Source organism: Hyposmocoma kahamanoa, unplaced genomic scaffold (genome assembly GCF_003589595.1).
Source record: "Hyposmocoma kahamanoa isolate Upper Pololo Valley unplaced genomic scaffold, ASM358959v1 116, whole genome shotgun sequence".
NCBI lineage: Eukaryota > Metazoa > Arthropoda > Insecta > Lepidoptera > Cosmopterigidae > Hyposmocoma > Hyposmocoma kahamanoa.
Genome location: NW_020653391.1, coordinates 2,665,350 through 2,681,767, shown reverse-complemented (window position 1 = coordinate 2,681,767; position 16,418 = coordinate 2,665,350). Strand labels below are relative to the sequence as shown.

General features: G+C 38.2%; 1 protein-coding gene across 1 annotated transcript in view; it reads right to left on the bottom strand.

The window, feature by feature from the left end:
- Positions 1-16,418, bottom strand: part of LOC113239771 — a 255,869-nt gene that overhangs the window by 57,973 nt on the left and 181,478 nt on the right. The window lies entirely within an intron of this gene.

The window sequence follows — 16,418 nt, the reverse complement described above, 5'->3', positions numbered from 1 at the left end:
AGCATCTTTCTTCACCCATCCTCGTTTCGTGTACCAATTACACTAATAAATAACGGTCTTAAAAAATATATACGATACACCTAAGGATATTGTTTAAAGAATGTGCTAATTGGTTACACGATAGGATGTACTTTATCCGATCATATACAATCCTGAAAACAGGCTAAAATGAAGGTGTAAAACGAATAATTTAACAATAAATATCCTATAACTTTACACAATTAATAATTTTTATATTTTTATATCTTTAAATACTACAGAGAACATGGTAAATTTTAAGACCTGTACGTATTAAATTCACATTTCGACTCATCCGAAGAACAGATTCCGTTGTGAATATATAGCGAAAAGAGAATAGGTACATTACGAGAATAATTTCGTTATTCATACTAAGGCCTATGTAAAGGTGTTTTGAAAATTTATTAAACTTATTTCGTTTCGGAAATATAAAATTAAAGAATAGTCGATCTGACATCCACAGCGAAGAAGAACGAGCGAAATGTACTATGTCCTGAGAACAAGTAGTCTTGCACATAGATCTTTGTTCTACGGATGAGTCGATTTATTCCTAAAATTTGCAAATTACCCTACGGCTTAACGCCACGTCGCTTCATTAATTTGAAATGACCCGTCAGACACACGTCACCTCCTAAATTGCAGGCTCGCGTTGAAAACCCTGTCTTAAGCAATCCCAGAAGCGGTCGTAGTTTGAAGTTTCTTCTTCTTCATTGTTCCGTAATATCCGCAACTCTCTTCCTACTGCATCTCAAAGATCGGGTATGCTGATAACAACACATCAAAAGTAAATAGGTACTTGACCAATGCAACAGTCAGTGGAAAAGAAACTCAGCCTTGTTGAGAGTCCATTACTTTAGTTATTTCCATAGTATAATGTCCTACGCGATTCTCATATGGGGTAAAGCGGCAGACATTCAAACCATATTTGTATTGCAAAAACGAGCAATGCGTGTATCGTTAAGGTTCTAGGGTTTCTCTCAGAGAAAAGTTTAAGGAGATTGGTATCATAACTGTGGCATCACAGTGTATTTACTCAAATATTTTATATGCCCGTAAAAATGTACATAATTTCAAAAACAAAGAAGATATCCATAATATTAACCTTAGAGCTAAGTTCAAACTTATGGTACCACTATTTCGTTTAACCAAGGTAAACGACTCTTTTATGGGGAACTGTGTACGTTTTTACAATAAGATTCCGGAGCATATATTAAGATTTCCTAAGTTTGAAAAAAAATTATTTTGATAGAAAAGTCATATTACAAAATTGAAGAGTACATGGTTAGATAAAAATGTATGGAAAGACGACATGGTTCTAGATTCCACAAAATTTTTGTTCAAAGTGTATTCCATAGCATTTAAGTTTATTTGAGAAGAGCAATCCCTAGAGTTTCTTGCTCGTTCTTCTCCGGGAAGTCAGCGTAGTGAAAGAGCAGTAGCTTAAATGTGACGTTTTTTAGTGTAAATTTATTTTACTTCGTAACAAATGATTCTTTGACATGGTTAGTCGTTTGGATTGGCAGTCTTTGATTGGGGCGATGCCAATCTTGACAAATTGAATGTTACTAAAACGCAAGTGTCTATTCTCCATAAACTGGAGTCCTTTGGATCTGACTCCGACTTTTCGTGATATCCATATCGAAAGCCCCCTTCGGTACAATCGGTCTATCGGTATCGGTCCGCCTCCAGGCGGTCGGGAAAGTAGACCGATAGATAGATACTTGGAACGGACCTGTCATACGATTTGAACTTTGGCAGTTACGTAGAATCCATGGGCAAAAATGTAACCAGGAAGCTTGGCATCCTTTCTAAGATGAGGCGTTACTTCACACCGGGACCGTTGCTTCAACAAGTCCGGACGTGTATGGAGTAGTGCTGTCAACTATGGGATGGTTCTACCCAATACCAACTGACCATGTTGGATTTAGTTGAAAAGCATGTCAAGAGGATTAGGTGACTCGGAATTAGTAGAGGTGAAGCGCAGAGCCCTGAAGTTGCCTGATTATGCGTATTTTACAGGATATTATGGAGAGTGTGCGATTGCACGATTTAATTCCGCCTTACAATTCCTACATCGGGGGATCAGATGTAGGGTGAGATTCCACCCGTATGTTGTGTGATATTCCAAGGATTCACACGAAGCTTTCAAGGCGAGAGTGAATATAATATAATGTGTGCATGTTCCATCTTCGAATTCATCGTCATTTTCCATTAGGTCAGATGGATGTCAAATGCGTTCTTATTTCTTAATAAAAAAAAAACCAAAAAAGGTCAAGAAAATAAAAAGCGGGGCTCGCTACGACCTCTGCTTGCAAACAAATCTCGTGATAAATAAAAATGTATGGGAAAGGGAAAGTAAACTTTCCTTATAAAAGTAATATGTCAAGAACGTAGCTAGTAGAGTTTCGTAAACTGTCTATCCCGGTGCGAGACAGGCGTTGAAGTATGTATGTAGTTTGGTATAAGACCTAAATATAAAATCAATCACTTTTTTTGCTAAACTTATTTAATTTTTTTCTTTTTTTTTATAATACCAAGTGGCGGGGCGAACAAGGTCGTGCATCTGGTGTTAAGCTTAGATTATTTAAAACCAATTTTTTCCATCCTCTAAGCGATACGCCTGTCCATAAAAGTTGCAGTGCCACTCGGAGCTTTCACTCGTAAAGATCAGAGAGGCGCTGCCACTGCACCCGTCACCTTCGGACATAAGTTGGCAAGTCCCATGTGCCTGTTAATTTCACCAGCACTCTTACCCTTCAAAATCAGAAGTAATGCTCATACTACCGCTTGTCGGTACAAATAGGTGGCAGTAGTATCCTGGGTGAACTCTTTCACAAGAAGCTCGACTGGTAATAAAAACTTGTCAAACAGTCAAATGTCCTGATGCAAAATGTTAACCACCGCCAGCCTTTGCAATATTAAACCGGGCCTCCAACGTTCAGGGTTGTGAACGTTCTCCGACGTGCAAGTTTCATCACGATATTTTCCTTCACAGAAAATGGTAACAACCTCCGTGGCCGAACGGTTACCATGCCGGCCTGTCACGCAGAGGTCGCAGGTTCGATTGCCGGGCCGGGAGAAATATTTGTATGGCCTACATTTATTTATCTCGTGAGTTTGGGTGTTCTATTTGTGGTTGTCTATGTGAGTGTCCATGGCACCCGCGACACAGGGTTTCCCTAGTGCGGAGCTATGTTGAGTGTGTGCGTTATTATTAGATAAGTTTCGAGAAACTCAGAGCTGCAAGCCAGGATTCGAACCCACAACCTACGCTTGAGAGGTGGTAAGTCAAACCATGAGGCTACCTGTGATTTCAAAGATAATAGTGATATGGAAAGGAAATGTAGGTCAGGGCAACTATGATCGCACGCAGATTCGCACGGTGTTCGAGTGATGTAAAGGTGACGCTGTTCAAAGCGTACTGTACCTCCCTATACACGTGCAGTTTGTGGCGAGACTACACGAAAGGGGCTTACAGAGCCCTGCGGACAATATAATAACGCCTTCCGGGTGTTGGTGGGGCTGCCCCGTTTTTGTAGCGCATCAGGGATGTTCGCCGACGCGCACGTTGACGCGTTTGACGCCATTGTGCGCGTCTCTGGTGCGCCACGTGCGTGTCAGCCCCAACTCTGCTTTCAATGCGATAGGGAACAGGGTTGACTGCCCCTACATTGGAAACTGCTGCGGGCGGAAAATATGGAATAAAATTTTAAACTGTTAAAATACTAACCCTAAAATATTTTTATTAATTCATTTACTGAGTTTGGTTACTTGAATAAAAATATTTGAATAGAATTGAATTTAACTAATTTATAATGGAAGGTACCAGACACGAATCTCTGAGATTCTCTAACGTCTATATACGAACATATAAAAATATATACATTCATTATTGGGATGAGTTGCGGATAAATTTTTAAGTATACATTAAGATCTGTGTGAAATCGTCAGTTTTAATCCTACCTCTCTTCGCTCTCATATAATATTTTCGGTCAATTTGTCAAATAGTCAAATAGTCAAAAAAATAGTCAAAGTTGAAAAAAATAAAAATATTTCCACTTTGTCAGACAACAATCAGATTTATTCAAGAAACGACACGAAGTTATACAATCAGCAAGGTAATTACTCGAGCGGGCGTGATTAGTATTGATTTTCAGTTGTTTTTCTTTTTCTTTTAAATCAAGGAATGTTCTCATTCCATTCGAAAAACTATGTTCATAATTAAGGCGAGTCACTGAAGGAGAAGCGGGAAAAAATGTTTTCCTAGATCAAATGGTTTAGATATTTACTATTCAATAACGGTATTATAAAAATATACGATATACCTCAGCATAGTGTCTAAAGAATGTACTAAATTGTTACACGCTGGGTTGTACTTTATCCGATCATAGAAACTCCGGAAAATAGGCTAAAATAAAAATCTAAAACGAATTATTAAACATACGTAACGGGTTTTGTAAACCCGTTACCGCTCGAGTCGGGTAATTAGAAAGTGATATTTGGAACTCGTAATAGGAACCTAATTAATATTTAAACATAATTTTTTTACAGCGTGAATAATAAGTTTATTGTGTTCCCGTCATGTAACAAAAAATGACCGCCATATTTCACTTGGTGATTACACAACAACTTCGGCCAAGTAATTATTTTTATTTCGCGAAAGAAATATTTCCGTCAGACCTCATTTTGAAGGAAGAATCACTTAATCTTATTAATATTAAAGCGTGAAAATAATTTGCTATGAACTAAGATGACATCAAAAATATAAACTTCCAAGTGCTAGTCAACAAGATCAAGCGATGTCTTGAATAATAAAATGACATAATTGGAAAAATACTTTTGGAAAACCGACGAAACGTATTTGAAAATAACGTAGGTGGTACCAAGTGGCTTACCACAACCTCTTAAAACAGTATTACTGTTGCCTAGCCTTAGCGAAAACAAAGAAAAGGCTTGATTCATACAAATTTATTAGCATGTAGAAAAAGAAAGGTACGTATAAAATTATGTAAAACAGGTACAAACAGTATAAAACATTCCCTACCAAACATTCCGTATACTAAAACAAGAAGAAAAGAAAATTAAGTATAAAAAACGTGTGGTTACATGAACAAAAATTGACGAAAAATGACAAAAGAAAAGAAATTCGTGGCCTTACGCAACATCGCCATGAAAAATGTAATAAATAACCCGAATCACAATGACCATTTTCTTTAACAATTTCCTAGAATCGACCGCTGTTGGTACTCTAACGGACAAATTACCGTTTTACTACGACGACGACCCACTTTCTTTACTGCTTTTTTATGCATAAATATTGCTTTTTTCCCTATTAAGCTATAATGACTTACATTTTATTGTAATTCTCGTTTTTCAGAAACAAATTTCATCCATTTTTTAATCTTGCTTGCTTGCTTGATTTAAAAAAATAATTTTTAACAGTCACTTGAACACAAGAGTTGAGGCGTGGAAGACAAAGTAGTGATTACAGTACATTTATGAAAAATAATTTATGTTAAGATTAATTTAATATTTTTTTACTAAAAATAGTCACAGACATAACATTAGTACAAGGAACAAAAATAAACTAGCTATTCTTTACAGTCGTCTTCGTAAAATCACAAATTTATTTAAGGGTTAATGTATACGCTTCTGTATTAAGATTACGGATGATATTCAAAATTTGCCGTTTACGTTTACTAAACGTTATTATTATACAGCTTCTGCGTGCCTACGTGGATGACAAAAATCCTTGGTAGTGACCAGTGTAGCTTCTGCAGGTATTCTCCATCTAAGACGTTTAAAATAAATATTATAAATGATAATTTTCTTCAAATGTATGTACATTAATAGCCGGAAACTTTACGGGTTGTTGCTCATTCTTCTCAGAGGAATCTGCCTTACGGCTGAGCGGTAGAGTTTAATCAATACGACGATTTCAAGTGAAATTTTCTTTCCTATGGAATAAAGATGACTTCGAATTTTTGATAAAAAAAATGGGATGCTAAGGTAGTTTGGGTAGAGACGATGAATGAAAGAAAATTGACGAAGCTGATGTATAAGGCGAGTGTGAGCAGATACGTTGGTAACTAGGGCCCGCAATCAAATTGAGGACGTTTTAAAGAAACCCTTAAATTACGAGCATAAAAGCATTGATAATAATAATATTCAAAATTAATCTTTTAGGTCTTGGGAGAGGCGAGTCGAAAATAGATATCCAAAATAATAACAATAAAGAACACACTCATAGCCCCGCATCAGGAAACACACACATAGACAACCACAAATAACGCCCAAACTCACGAGGGAAATAATTGTAGGCCATACAAATATTTCCCCCGGCCCGGTAACCGTTCAGTCGCGGAGGCCGTTAAACTGTTGCTTGTTAATGAGACGTAAGATGTGTGTCAAGATCGTATTAAGTCGAAGGCTGTGGTCTGTGTCTACCACAATGAGAATGGAGTGTAAAGTATACATATGAATGTATGTAAACTTTAAATGTTAAGACTAGTCCTGTTCAAAGACTATGAACATTGTGTTTCATTTTTAAGTAACCGGGAACCAATTAAGGAACTCTGAGCTTTCTTTCTTCTATTTCGTCTCATTAAACTCGCATGAATGCGTTCTTACAAGCTCGTCTGTTGATATTACTTTTGATCTGGCTTTTCTTTATGACTTCTTCATTTGGTCGAGATAAACTCGCGTTGGTCGATGGTCGAAACTCTTCAGCTTGTACTGTAAACGAATAAACAAAAAAAAAAGCGGAAGCCGGTTAGCAAGTCAAAAAACATATCCAATGTTGTATACTATGCCCATTACGTAATCTAGATGAAAGGGGAACCGGTAAGTTTAGGCCCAATTTACTTCGTCGAAATGGTGGCGACAGAAGGCTTGATCTTATTACATGGGCACTACACATCTTTTTTTGTTATCTATGTTTTTGTGCGCTTGACTTTAACCTAGGTCGTTAACGCTCGATATGATACGTAAGGCTCGATATCGAGCATGTACAGGTTGAACTGTGGAGAGAGACAAGGTGGAAGCTCCCTTAGTCTATTCAACCTGACCATGGATCGATTAATTGACGAACTCAGCAACACCAAGGTCAGATGCTCGATAAATGGAATTTCTGTGAACAACATCAGTTATGCGGACGACACGGTGTTGCTGAGCCCTTCTATTAGCGCTCTTCGTAGATTAATAAGTGTATGCAGAAGCTCATGGATTGCGGTACAAAGTGACTAAGAAAGAATGAGTTTTTAAAGCTGGTAGCGAAACCTGGAATAAAGTCCTAGATGTTATACTAGGTGGCACTCCACTTAAATGAGTCACTGAATTTAAATATCTGGGTCACTGGGTCCCCGAATCTTTAAAAGAAGATTTAAGAGTTCGTTCCGTGTCTGGTCTGGCACGGTATGTTAGAAGACGTCGGTTTGAATCCGGCCGGATCGAAGGAATTTTTGTACTGAGTCAACCGTGACCATGGGAGCTGTAAAGGGCCCGAAACGTTGGTTTGTTTGAAAAAACAAAATATACGCGATTTAAATTCGGAAAAATAGTTTCATTTCCTTTGTGTAACAATCACGAAAACCTAAGGACTCGATAGTGGAGTAATTTCACATAAAAAATAATGAATATCAATTCATTAAAAAAAAATTAAAAAACAATGAATAGCGACATCTCTAGCCAAGGCTGGTGGCTGTAAAGGTATCTAACTGGGTGACGAAATATTTTCTCATAGATGGCGCTACGGCTAAAAGTCGTTGAAAAACCAAAAACAAAGATACGACAACAAACACATAGAAAAATTTATGATATCAGCTGGTTCGTTCCGTGGCTTAGTTGGTCTATCGTCTGGCACGGTTATGCTAGGAGACGTCGGTTCGCATCCGGTCGGACCGAAGGAATTTTTTCTGAGTGTTTCATCTTTGTATTAATTATTACAACAAAATAATGGAGTAATTTCACAAAAAAATATATGAATATCAATTGAATAAAAAAAAGATAAAAAAGATTTGGAGTTAGAAAGAGAGCGTAGGGCGCTGGCAGTAAGGAGCAACATATTGGCCCGTAGGTTCGCGAGGTATAGTGACGATGTAAAGATTATCTCATTCAAGGCATATTGCCAGTCTTTTTATACTTGCCTTTGGGTCAACTACACCTTAAAATCTCTTGGCGCTCTACAAATTTCCTACAATAACATATACAGGATGTTGTTGCAGTTGCCATGATTTTGCAGTGCATCGGGATGTTCGCCATAGCTAAGGTAAGTGGCTTTGCAGCGGCTTCCCTGGCGCATAGAGTTCGTGGCAGTGATAATAGTCCTGCGTATAATAGCAAACAGGGTCCAGGGTTCTTTTTTTGATCCCGGTTGCATATTAGTTTTAGAAAATATTGTTATTTGTAGTAGGTACTAACTGTATTTTTAAGTACTTTGTTACTAACCTCTGTGGATGAATATTCCGAAATAAACATATTTGAATTTGTTCTGTTGCTTCCTTTAAACTAGCCTATAAAAAGTTTTTACTGTTCACTCCATTATCTCACGACACTAGGTAGTCGTACTTTGCATAGAAATTAATGAGAGCCAATTTGCATAACATGCCAACACTCCAAATTTAAGTTTTTGTGTTTCACAAAAAATAAATAAAATAAAATTCAATACACGCCTGATCACCTCACTTACACCACACGCGATTACACGTTTTTAGTTTTTGTATTATTTTTATAATATACTTGTATTGGGATTGATTTATAATTCTTGATTTTTTAAATTTAATTTAATTTAATTTTTTTTTTTACCTTTTATTTGGACGAGGCGCTATCTTTGTTTTTCTTCATGGCTCCAATGAAAACCAGCGTAATGAGGCGTCCTCCAACGTCTCCTTACAAAAAGCTAAGTGGTGACCATTTTGGTAACATGTTATAATTATGTAATTGCGTCTGTTTTATGTTAAGTCCTTTATATTTTACGTTACTTTGTGTTTTATTTTGTCATTTTGTAAATATTAAGTTTGTTACCAAATAAATTATTTTTCTTTCCTTCTTTCTTTCCATTTAAAAACTATGTATTTTTATTTAATAAATCAGATGATATGTATAAATGACGCAATTTTTTTCTTTTGTTTTCACAATTTCAATGTCAAGTTTTCACAAATGAGATAGTATCGATTGCTAGTTCACAGTCGATATGTAACATTTTTCCGTGACAAAAACATGTTTTTATTGATGTCACAATCAGTTGTTACAGTTACCAGTGGTGTAAGTTAGACGTTACGTGTAAAACGGAGAGTGCGTCGGGTTGTACGGATTAATTCCGCTATCCCCTTTCCATCATCGGGGGACTAAACGTAAACTAGGGTTCACCTCTATGTTGAGATTCCAAGAATAGGCACGAAGCGCTACGTTACCAAGTGTATATGGCGTACGGCTATGGAGAACAATTCCCCACCTGCTTGTTCCCTGAACTCAATAATTATTATTGTGTAAGTGTGCATGCTCCATGGTTGACCTCATTTTCGCTTTCCATTAGGTGAAATGGAGGCCACATGTACTTATATTACCTAAAAAACAAAAAGCTATTAAAAATCATTTCCTACAAAAAGGTTTTACTAAAATCGTGTAGGTATATTACAAAACTTTTTGAGCACCCTGCTCACGTACGGCGCAACATCGTCGCGATTGTTGTAAGAGCTTTTCTTTATGAATACCCCGGACAAAATTGTATCAGCTGATTTTTTATAGAAAATTATTTCTTATAGAACTTGGTCGCTTTATACAGGTGGTTGTTAGGTATTGAACAAATCTTGAAACTCTTGTCAGCCGTTGGTAGCTGGCCGAATGAAACAAACTTTCAAAGGTTTCTCACAAATGGCGCTACGGCAAAAAATCGCTTTAAATCAAAAGCTAAGATCGGCATCAAGTTTATAGCGAAATTAGTAAGGACTGCTCGTTCGTTCCGTAGCTCAGGTGAAAGAGCGTTTAGCCCCGGTCTGGCAAAGATGTATATAGCATAGACTTGAGCGCCACGCCGGCGCGTCGCCGCCGCCGCGTTTTTCCTCGCGCCGCCGCCGCCGACAAATGCAATCGGCGCGTCGTTCAATTCGAATAAGCGCTCCGATCGTACGCATGCGCACGCTTCCGTATTGTGTATGTGAAAATGGCGACGCCAGAAAATGACTTTTCTAAGATAAAACTTATTTTTTTATAAAATGTATCTTCCTCCATCTCACCTGATGGAAAGTGACGATGAGATCGACGATGGATGAATGCCTATTCACTTTCGCCATGAAAAGGCCTAAGTCATAACGTTCAGGGAACAAGTCTGCAGGCAGGGCATTCCACACCATAGCCGTTCGCCATATAAATGTGGAACCGTAACGCTTCGTGCGAATCTTTGGAATATCCACAACATAGAGGTGGAGCCCAAGTCAGCTTCTTGGCACGGTTGTCAATTGAATCCAAGGTGGCCAGTTGGTATGCAGCAGAGCATCCTAAAGATGGTACCAGTACTCCATGCACGACCAGATTTGTGCTTGGTACAGCTGAAGCAACTGTCCCGGTGTGTATGTCCTTGTATCTACTGACCCGAGAGATAGGGTTTTCCGGAGAGACTACGGGCTTGACGGCAGGGTACTGCAGGCGTCCGGGCCAAGCCCTTCGCCAGTGATACGCCTTTACGGGCGTCTCTGGTGCACCGAACTTGGGTATGGACTCGCTGAGCTTTGTGGTTAGCTGCAGAGACGGATATGTCTGTCTGCCCCGGTCGCATGTGTCCGGGGCGTCTGTCTCGTGAGCAGCAAGCGCGTCTTAGTAGCGATCTTATTGAGGGCCTGTATGCGTAGAGACGCACGGAGCACGTGAATTGCCTTTTAAGTTGGAAGCCATGTCCGGACACTGCCGCAGGATACTGCGACTGGCATCTCCGGCGCTAGCCCGGAGAGCTAGTAGAGGATAAGCTAAATATCCTCCAGTCCCTCCAGCCGCTTATGTTATTGGGAATTGGAGAGACGTCGTTTTTCGGCATCGGGAAGTAAGCGTGCCGCACATCTCCGCCACCAATGAGGAGATTTGGTAGTGGATTCAGAGTTGACGGCTTAGCGGTGTGTACTGCTAGTTGTGCAATGCGCAACGGGAAGTGAGCGTGCCTATAGCTCCGGTACCTATCTGGAAAATAGGGAGGGTACGTGCACCCGGGGAGGCTCACCCGAGGCACTAGCCTCTCGAAGAACCGGATGAAGTCAAGTGATAGAGGTCTGTGAGAACCCTGTACACTGGCTGATCTGGGGTTAGAACCTGAACTGGTAAGGTTCCTGTGCGCGCACAGGTTATAGTTTCCTTCTCGTATGCCCTAATGGTAGGTAGGGAGGGTCACTATAATCAAAACTAACGTAGAAACATATGGTGCTTGTCCAGGTGTGAAGTAACGCCTCACCCTGGAAAGGATCCCAAGCTTCCTTGCTGCATGTTTGGTCATGGATTCAACGTACCTGCCGAAGTACAAATTGGACGACAGGTCCATCCCAAGTAGCTGGAGACAGTCGGCTATCGGTACGAAAAGTCTGAGTCAGCGCCTGATCGAACTGGGAAAAATCTGATTACTATAGAAACTACGTTATATTATTTTTTCCTTTAAAAAAGTATTTGTATAACAGTTTTTATAAAAACAAACACCGATAACAAAATCGTTTTAGGGTCGCGCTCGCGCCGCCGAAACGCTGCCGTCGCCGACACTTTTTTGTCGGCGCGCAGCCGCCGGTTGGTCTAGTATCGGCGCTCATGTTTAATATAGGATAATAAAGAAGGTTTCTCATAAGGACGCATATTAAAAAATATTTATATGATATTGTGTGTGTGCGTATTCAGTTGACAAAATTCTAACTTGTGACATTCTTGTCAGCAGTCAATTAACATTTTACTGCCTCCTTGCCGCCAAGCAGTACTGTGAGTACTGCGTTCCGGTTTTGAAGTGTAAGGAAACTGGTGAAATTGCAGTTTGTTTATCATTATCAACTTTGGTCCCTGGGAGACAGGCGCTGTGTCTCTCTAGCTCTAAGTGGCTCTGCAATTGCTACGAACAGGCATGTCACTTAGTGCTAGGATCTCGGATCCGACTACCTATTCACAACCTTTGGAGTCGGAATCCTTGACCTGTGGGGTCCCAGTGCCCTTCATCTGTACAAAATTTTATCGAAAAATTAATAGAGTGTCTGGGAAATCCAAGGGCCGGCAGCTACCTTGCCCAACGCATTAGCATAGCAATACAAAAATGCTGTCAGCATCTTGAGCACCTTGCCGCGGGAACCCAATTTTATTCATGTATAATTTAAAAATCCTAGTTTTACTTTCTAGTATTTAAGCTTTTATTGTCTTTTTAACTGAGACGTATATTATCAAAATAAAAATTAAATACTTAACACCAGGCGCATGGCTTGTTCATGCTCTCACTTAGCATCATAAAAAACATAAATACACTTTTGCAAGTTACTAAAATATGTATATGAAACGTGATGGTGCTTTCATTTTCTGTCACACCATTTTTTATAGAAATTACTTTTTCACAGAATCGTTTACGAAGCAATTTAATTTAATAACGGCAAAGATTTTTCCACGCTTTTTAAATGTATCCTATGAAATCCTAAGCCGTTTGTGATATCAAATAACCCTTTCAAAGCTTTTGTATAGTAAGTTAAGTTAACGACCTAACAACTTGTAGCACAAAATGTTCAGGACGCGGTGAGTAAATCATTTGTCAAAATTTTTGGTACACCAACTCATACCCCGTTTATGCAACATGTGCTTTGAACAGCTGGAACTTTTTAATCCAAGGTCTTTTTGTTATGATTAAGAACTCAAACGGTACAAACGTTTCAGCGCTTGCGAAATTGAACACAAATATCATGACCGTAGGATAGAATTTATAATGTGACGACCTCCTGTGAAGACGTTTTGACGACCTCCGTGGCCAAGTGGCCTTGCACATCGGCTTTCATAGTGTCGCCATTTCTGAGGTCCCGGGTTCGATCCCCGGCCGGGTCAATGTAAAAAAACTAACTTTTCTATATTGTCTCGAGTCTGGATGTTTGTGGTGTCATCGTTGTTTCCGATTTCCATAACACATTTGCTTTAGTTACTTACATCTAATATTTACTAAAAAAAGTGCAAGAACAAAACGTACACTCTTTGAAACGTATTCTTTCAAACGTATACGCCTTTGGGTTTCCATATAGAGGTAGGCAAAGCTTTAAGTGACACAGTGCAACTAAAGCCACATTTGATAAATGTGTGGGTTAAGATTGTATAATCTTGTGTAACTTAATGCACCATAGTGACAGGTTGTCAGCCTATCGCCTACGTATGAAACACTATTAAACCCAATCCCTCAGTCGAATTTTACAACTGATCGCGGATGAGCGCGGAACGATAAGCAGCAGATACCTTCTATGTTTTTCTTTTAGTTCCAGATCAGCATGGAACGGACCAGAACAAAAACATTGTAAATTCTATCGTATGGGCATACGTATTGTGTTCAATTTTGCAAACGCCCAAACGACAGTAGTTGTAACAGATATTCTTGCTATTACTTGCTCTCTTAGACCCGTGTACATTGTTACCCTAACTGAAACAAAAGATGCTCGCATTGCGACGCTGAATAATAAATGTAGGGAAAATGACATGGAATCTTTTCCAACAGTACTACGTGTGCCGGTGGTCTATTTCTAAAATGGAAAAGCATATAAAATGATTATAAACCTTCTTTTGTAAATGAAATCCTTGATATTTACAAAAACAGTAAATACATACAAAATTGGTAGTAGCAGTAGTAGACCTTCTTGTGAAAGAGTTCGTCCAAGAAAGTACTGCCACCTTAGCTATTTCTACCAGTAATACTCACATTACTGCGTTCCGGTTTTGAAGGGTAAAAGTGCTGGAGAAATTAAAGGGACACGGCAATTTATGTTTCAGGGTTATCACCAGGTGCACGACTTGTTCGTAGCGTCACTTGATAAGTGAGTGGAAAGTTTCAGTATCATACAGTCTTGGAGTAATTTCTATTTGAAACCTAAAATCTATTTCGGGGCAAGCGACAATGCCTATATAGGCCAAAGCTTCCCCAGCGAGGCTGGTCATTGACACCATAAATTTTTTTTAAATCGAAAATGTGTCAAGAGCGAAGCTGGTCATTGATACCATAGATTTATTGACGATGTCTCGATACCTCCACTACGTCAATTTAATTTTTACACCTGTTCTGTTTTTATTTTGTTTTTTGTTTCTTTATATATATTTTTTTTTTCAATATACGACACGACAACTTCTTCAAGACCATTTTGGAAGGAAAGGTCGAGGGGAAGAGGTGAAGAGGTCGACCTAGGCAGTTACATAGACCAAGTAAAGGAAAAGGCCAGTATCGTGTCGTATAAGGAGGTCAAGAAGCTGGCTTATAAGAAAGATGATTGGAAGATACCGACAAGAGTATAACTCTAAGTTTGATGAAGAAGATGATGATATTTTTAATTAAATTTTTATTGAATTGATATTCAATTATTTTTTGTGAAATTACTCCACTAGTTTGTTATAATTATTAATACAAAGATCGAACACTAAAGGTAAAGGTACTAACTGGGTGATAAATCTGCAATAGATTTCTCATGGGATCGAAGGATTTTTTTCTGAGTGTTCGATCTTTGTAATCGATATCGTTCGATATTAATAATTATAACAAACTGATGATATTTTTCTTTACAAAATTCGTTTTCATGTTTTTTTCGAATTTTGTTTTTGTTTCGTTATTTCTTTTCACAAAATTCGGGGAGCTTATTATTAGTAAATAAATATGCTGTTTACAGTAAATAAATATAAATAAATAACAGAAAAAGACCAAAAAATACAGGCTTATTTCTTGGTATAAATCGATTCAATGAAAACATGAAGTTATCAATTTATGGAATACTGTTCTATCAAACAAAAATACCCTTGATACAATAAAGCCACATGTGATGCGTCAAAAGTGCTTTTATCACATGAAAGTCAAAAAAATAATACGAATTACATGTAATAAAATATACATATATGTATAACAAAATATGTATATGTGAAATTTTACAACTCTCCCTAATTAATAACCGCTCACGCGATGCGCTCATCCTACCGCAAAATGGCGGCTATTTGGTTTCGCAAATTAGAAAAGGATTCAGTTTAAATACAAGTTTTTATAAATAAAAATTATTACTGCATTGCTAAATAAATACCATCAGTACTACCAACAAAAACATCTCAAATAAAATGCAATAATACACCGCAAATCCTGCACTTAAAAAGCACTAATGAAATTTTTGGTGTACTTGGATAAATGTGATAATATTCCGTTTGAGTGGTTCTAACGTTTACCATGAACTTACTCCTTAAAGTATAGTTTATAAACATTTATATTCAGGGTAAACTTAAAAAACGCTATTTACGGTATGTTTTCAATAAATAAACACCGAAATCACCAGCCTAAACAATAACACACGATTGTCGTGACGTATTTTTGAAGTTGTTTATTTTTTTTAAATGACAGACCCAGGCATTAAAAACTTTATGGTTTGCTAGAGTAGTTACCGAAATAGCAATTAGTATTAGTTCTTTTACCTGTTATAACTTCGATATCCGATAAATCGGTATAAAATCATCACCGGCACCTCTCGGTGTGGTATGCGTCTACGGTTGCATGTATCGCGTGAGCGGTTAATACAAAGATCGGTTAGTTAAAAAAAAATCCTGCGATCCGGCTGGATTCGAACCAATGTCCTCTAACAAACCGTGCTAGACGCTATGCCAACAAAGAACCAGCGGACCTTATGAATATTTCTATGTGCTTGTTGCAGATGTTTATTTGGGTTGTAAGAAATCTCTGAAAACTTTTTCTTCCCTCAGCCACGTACCTTTACAGCTACCAGCAGCTGACTGGAGACGTCACTTTAATAATTGTAATTAAGTGTTATTGAATGTCAGGATGTTTCACTTCTATTATTTTTTGCGAAATTACTTCGAACACCAACGTCTCTACTAGCAAACCATTCTACACGCTATCTCAATCTAAGCCACGGAACCCCAATTAAACAAAAAAATAAGCATAATACAACAAATAGACAAAGAAAAGTAATTTGCACACAAATGCAATTTACTTTTGATAATCTCACAACATCACAGTAAATACGCAATAATAATACGAGTGATAATAAAACTAAACGAGTGTGGCGGCGCACACAAACGGGTCTTGCTCAGCGTTTTGGTACGGGCAGGATATTCTACCTATCGCGCTGGTTTTAGTTTCAGTTTAAGTAAAACCACGACAGGCTACCACGTCTTTTTTTCACGCTTATATTAAAATTAATAATCTTTATTCGATCTGTCTG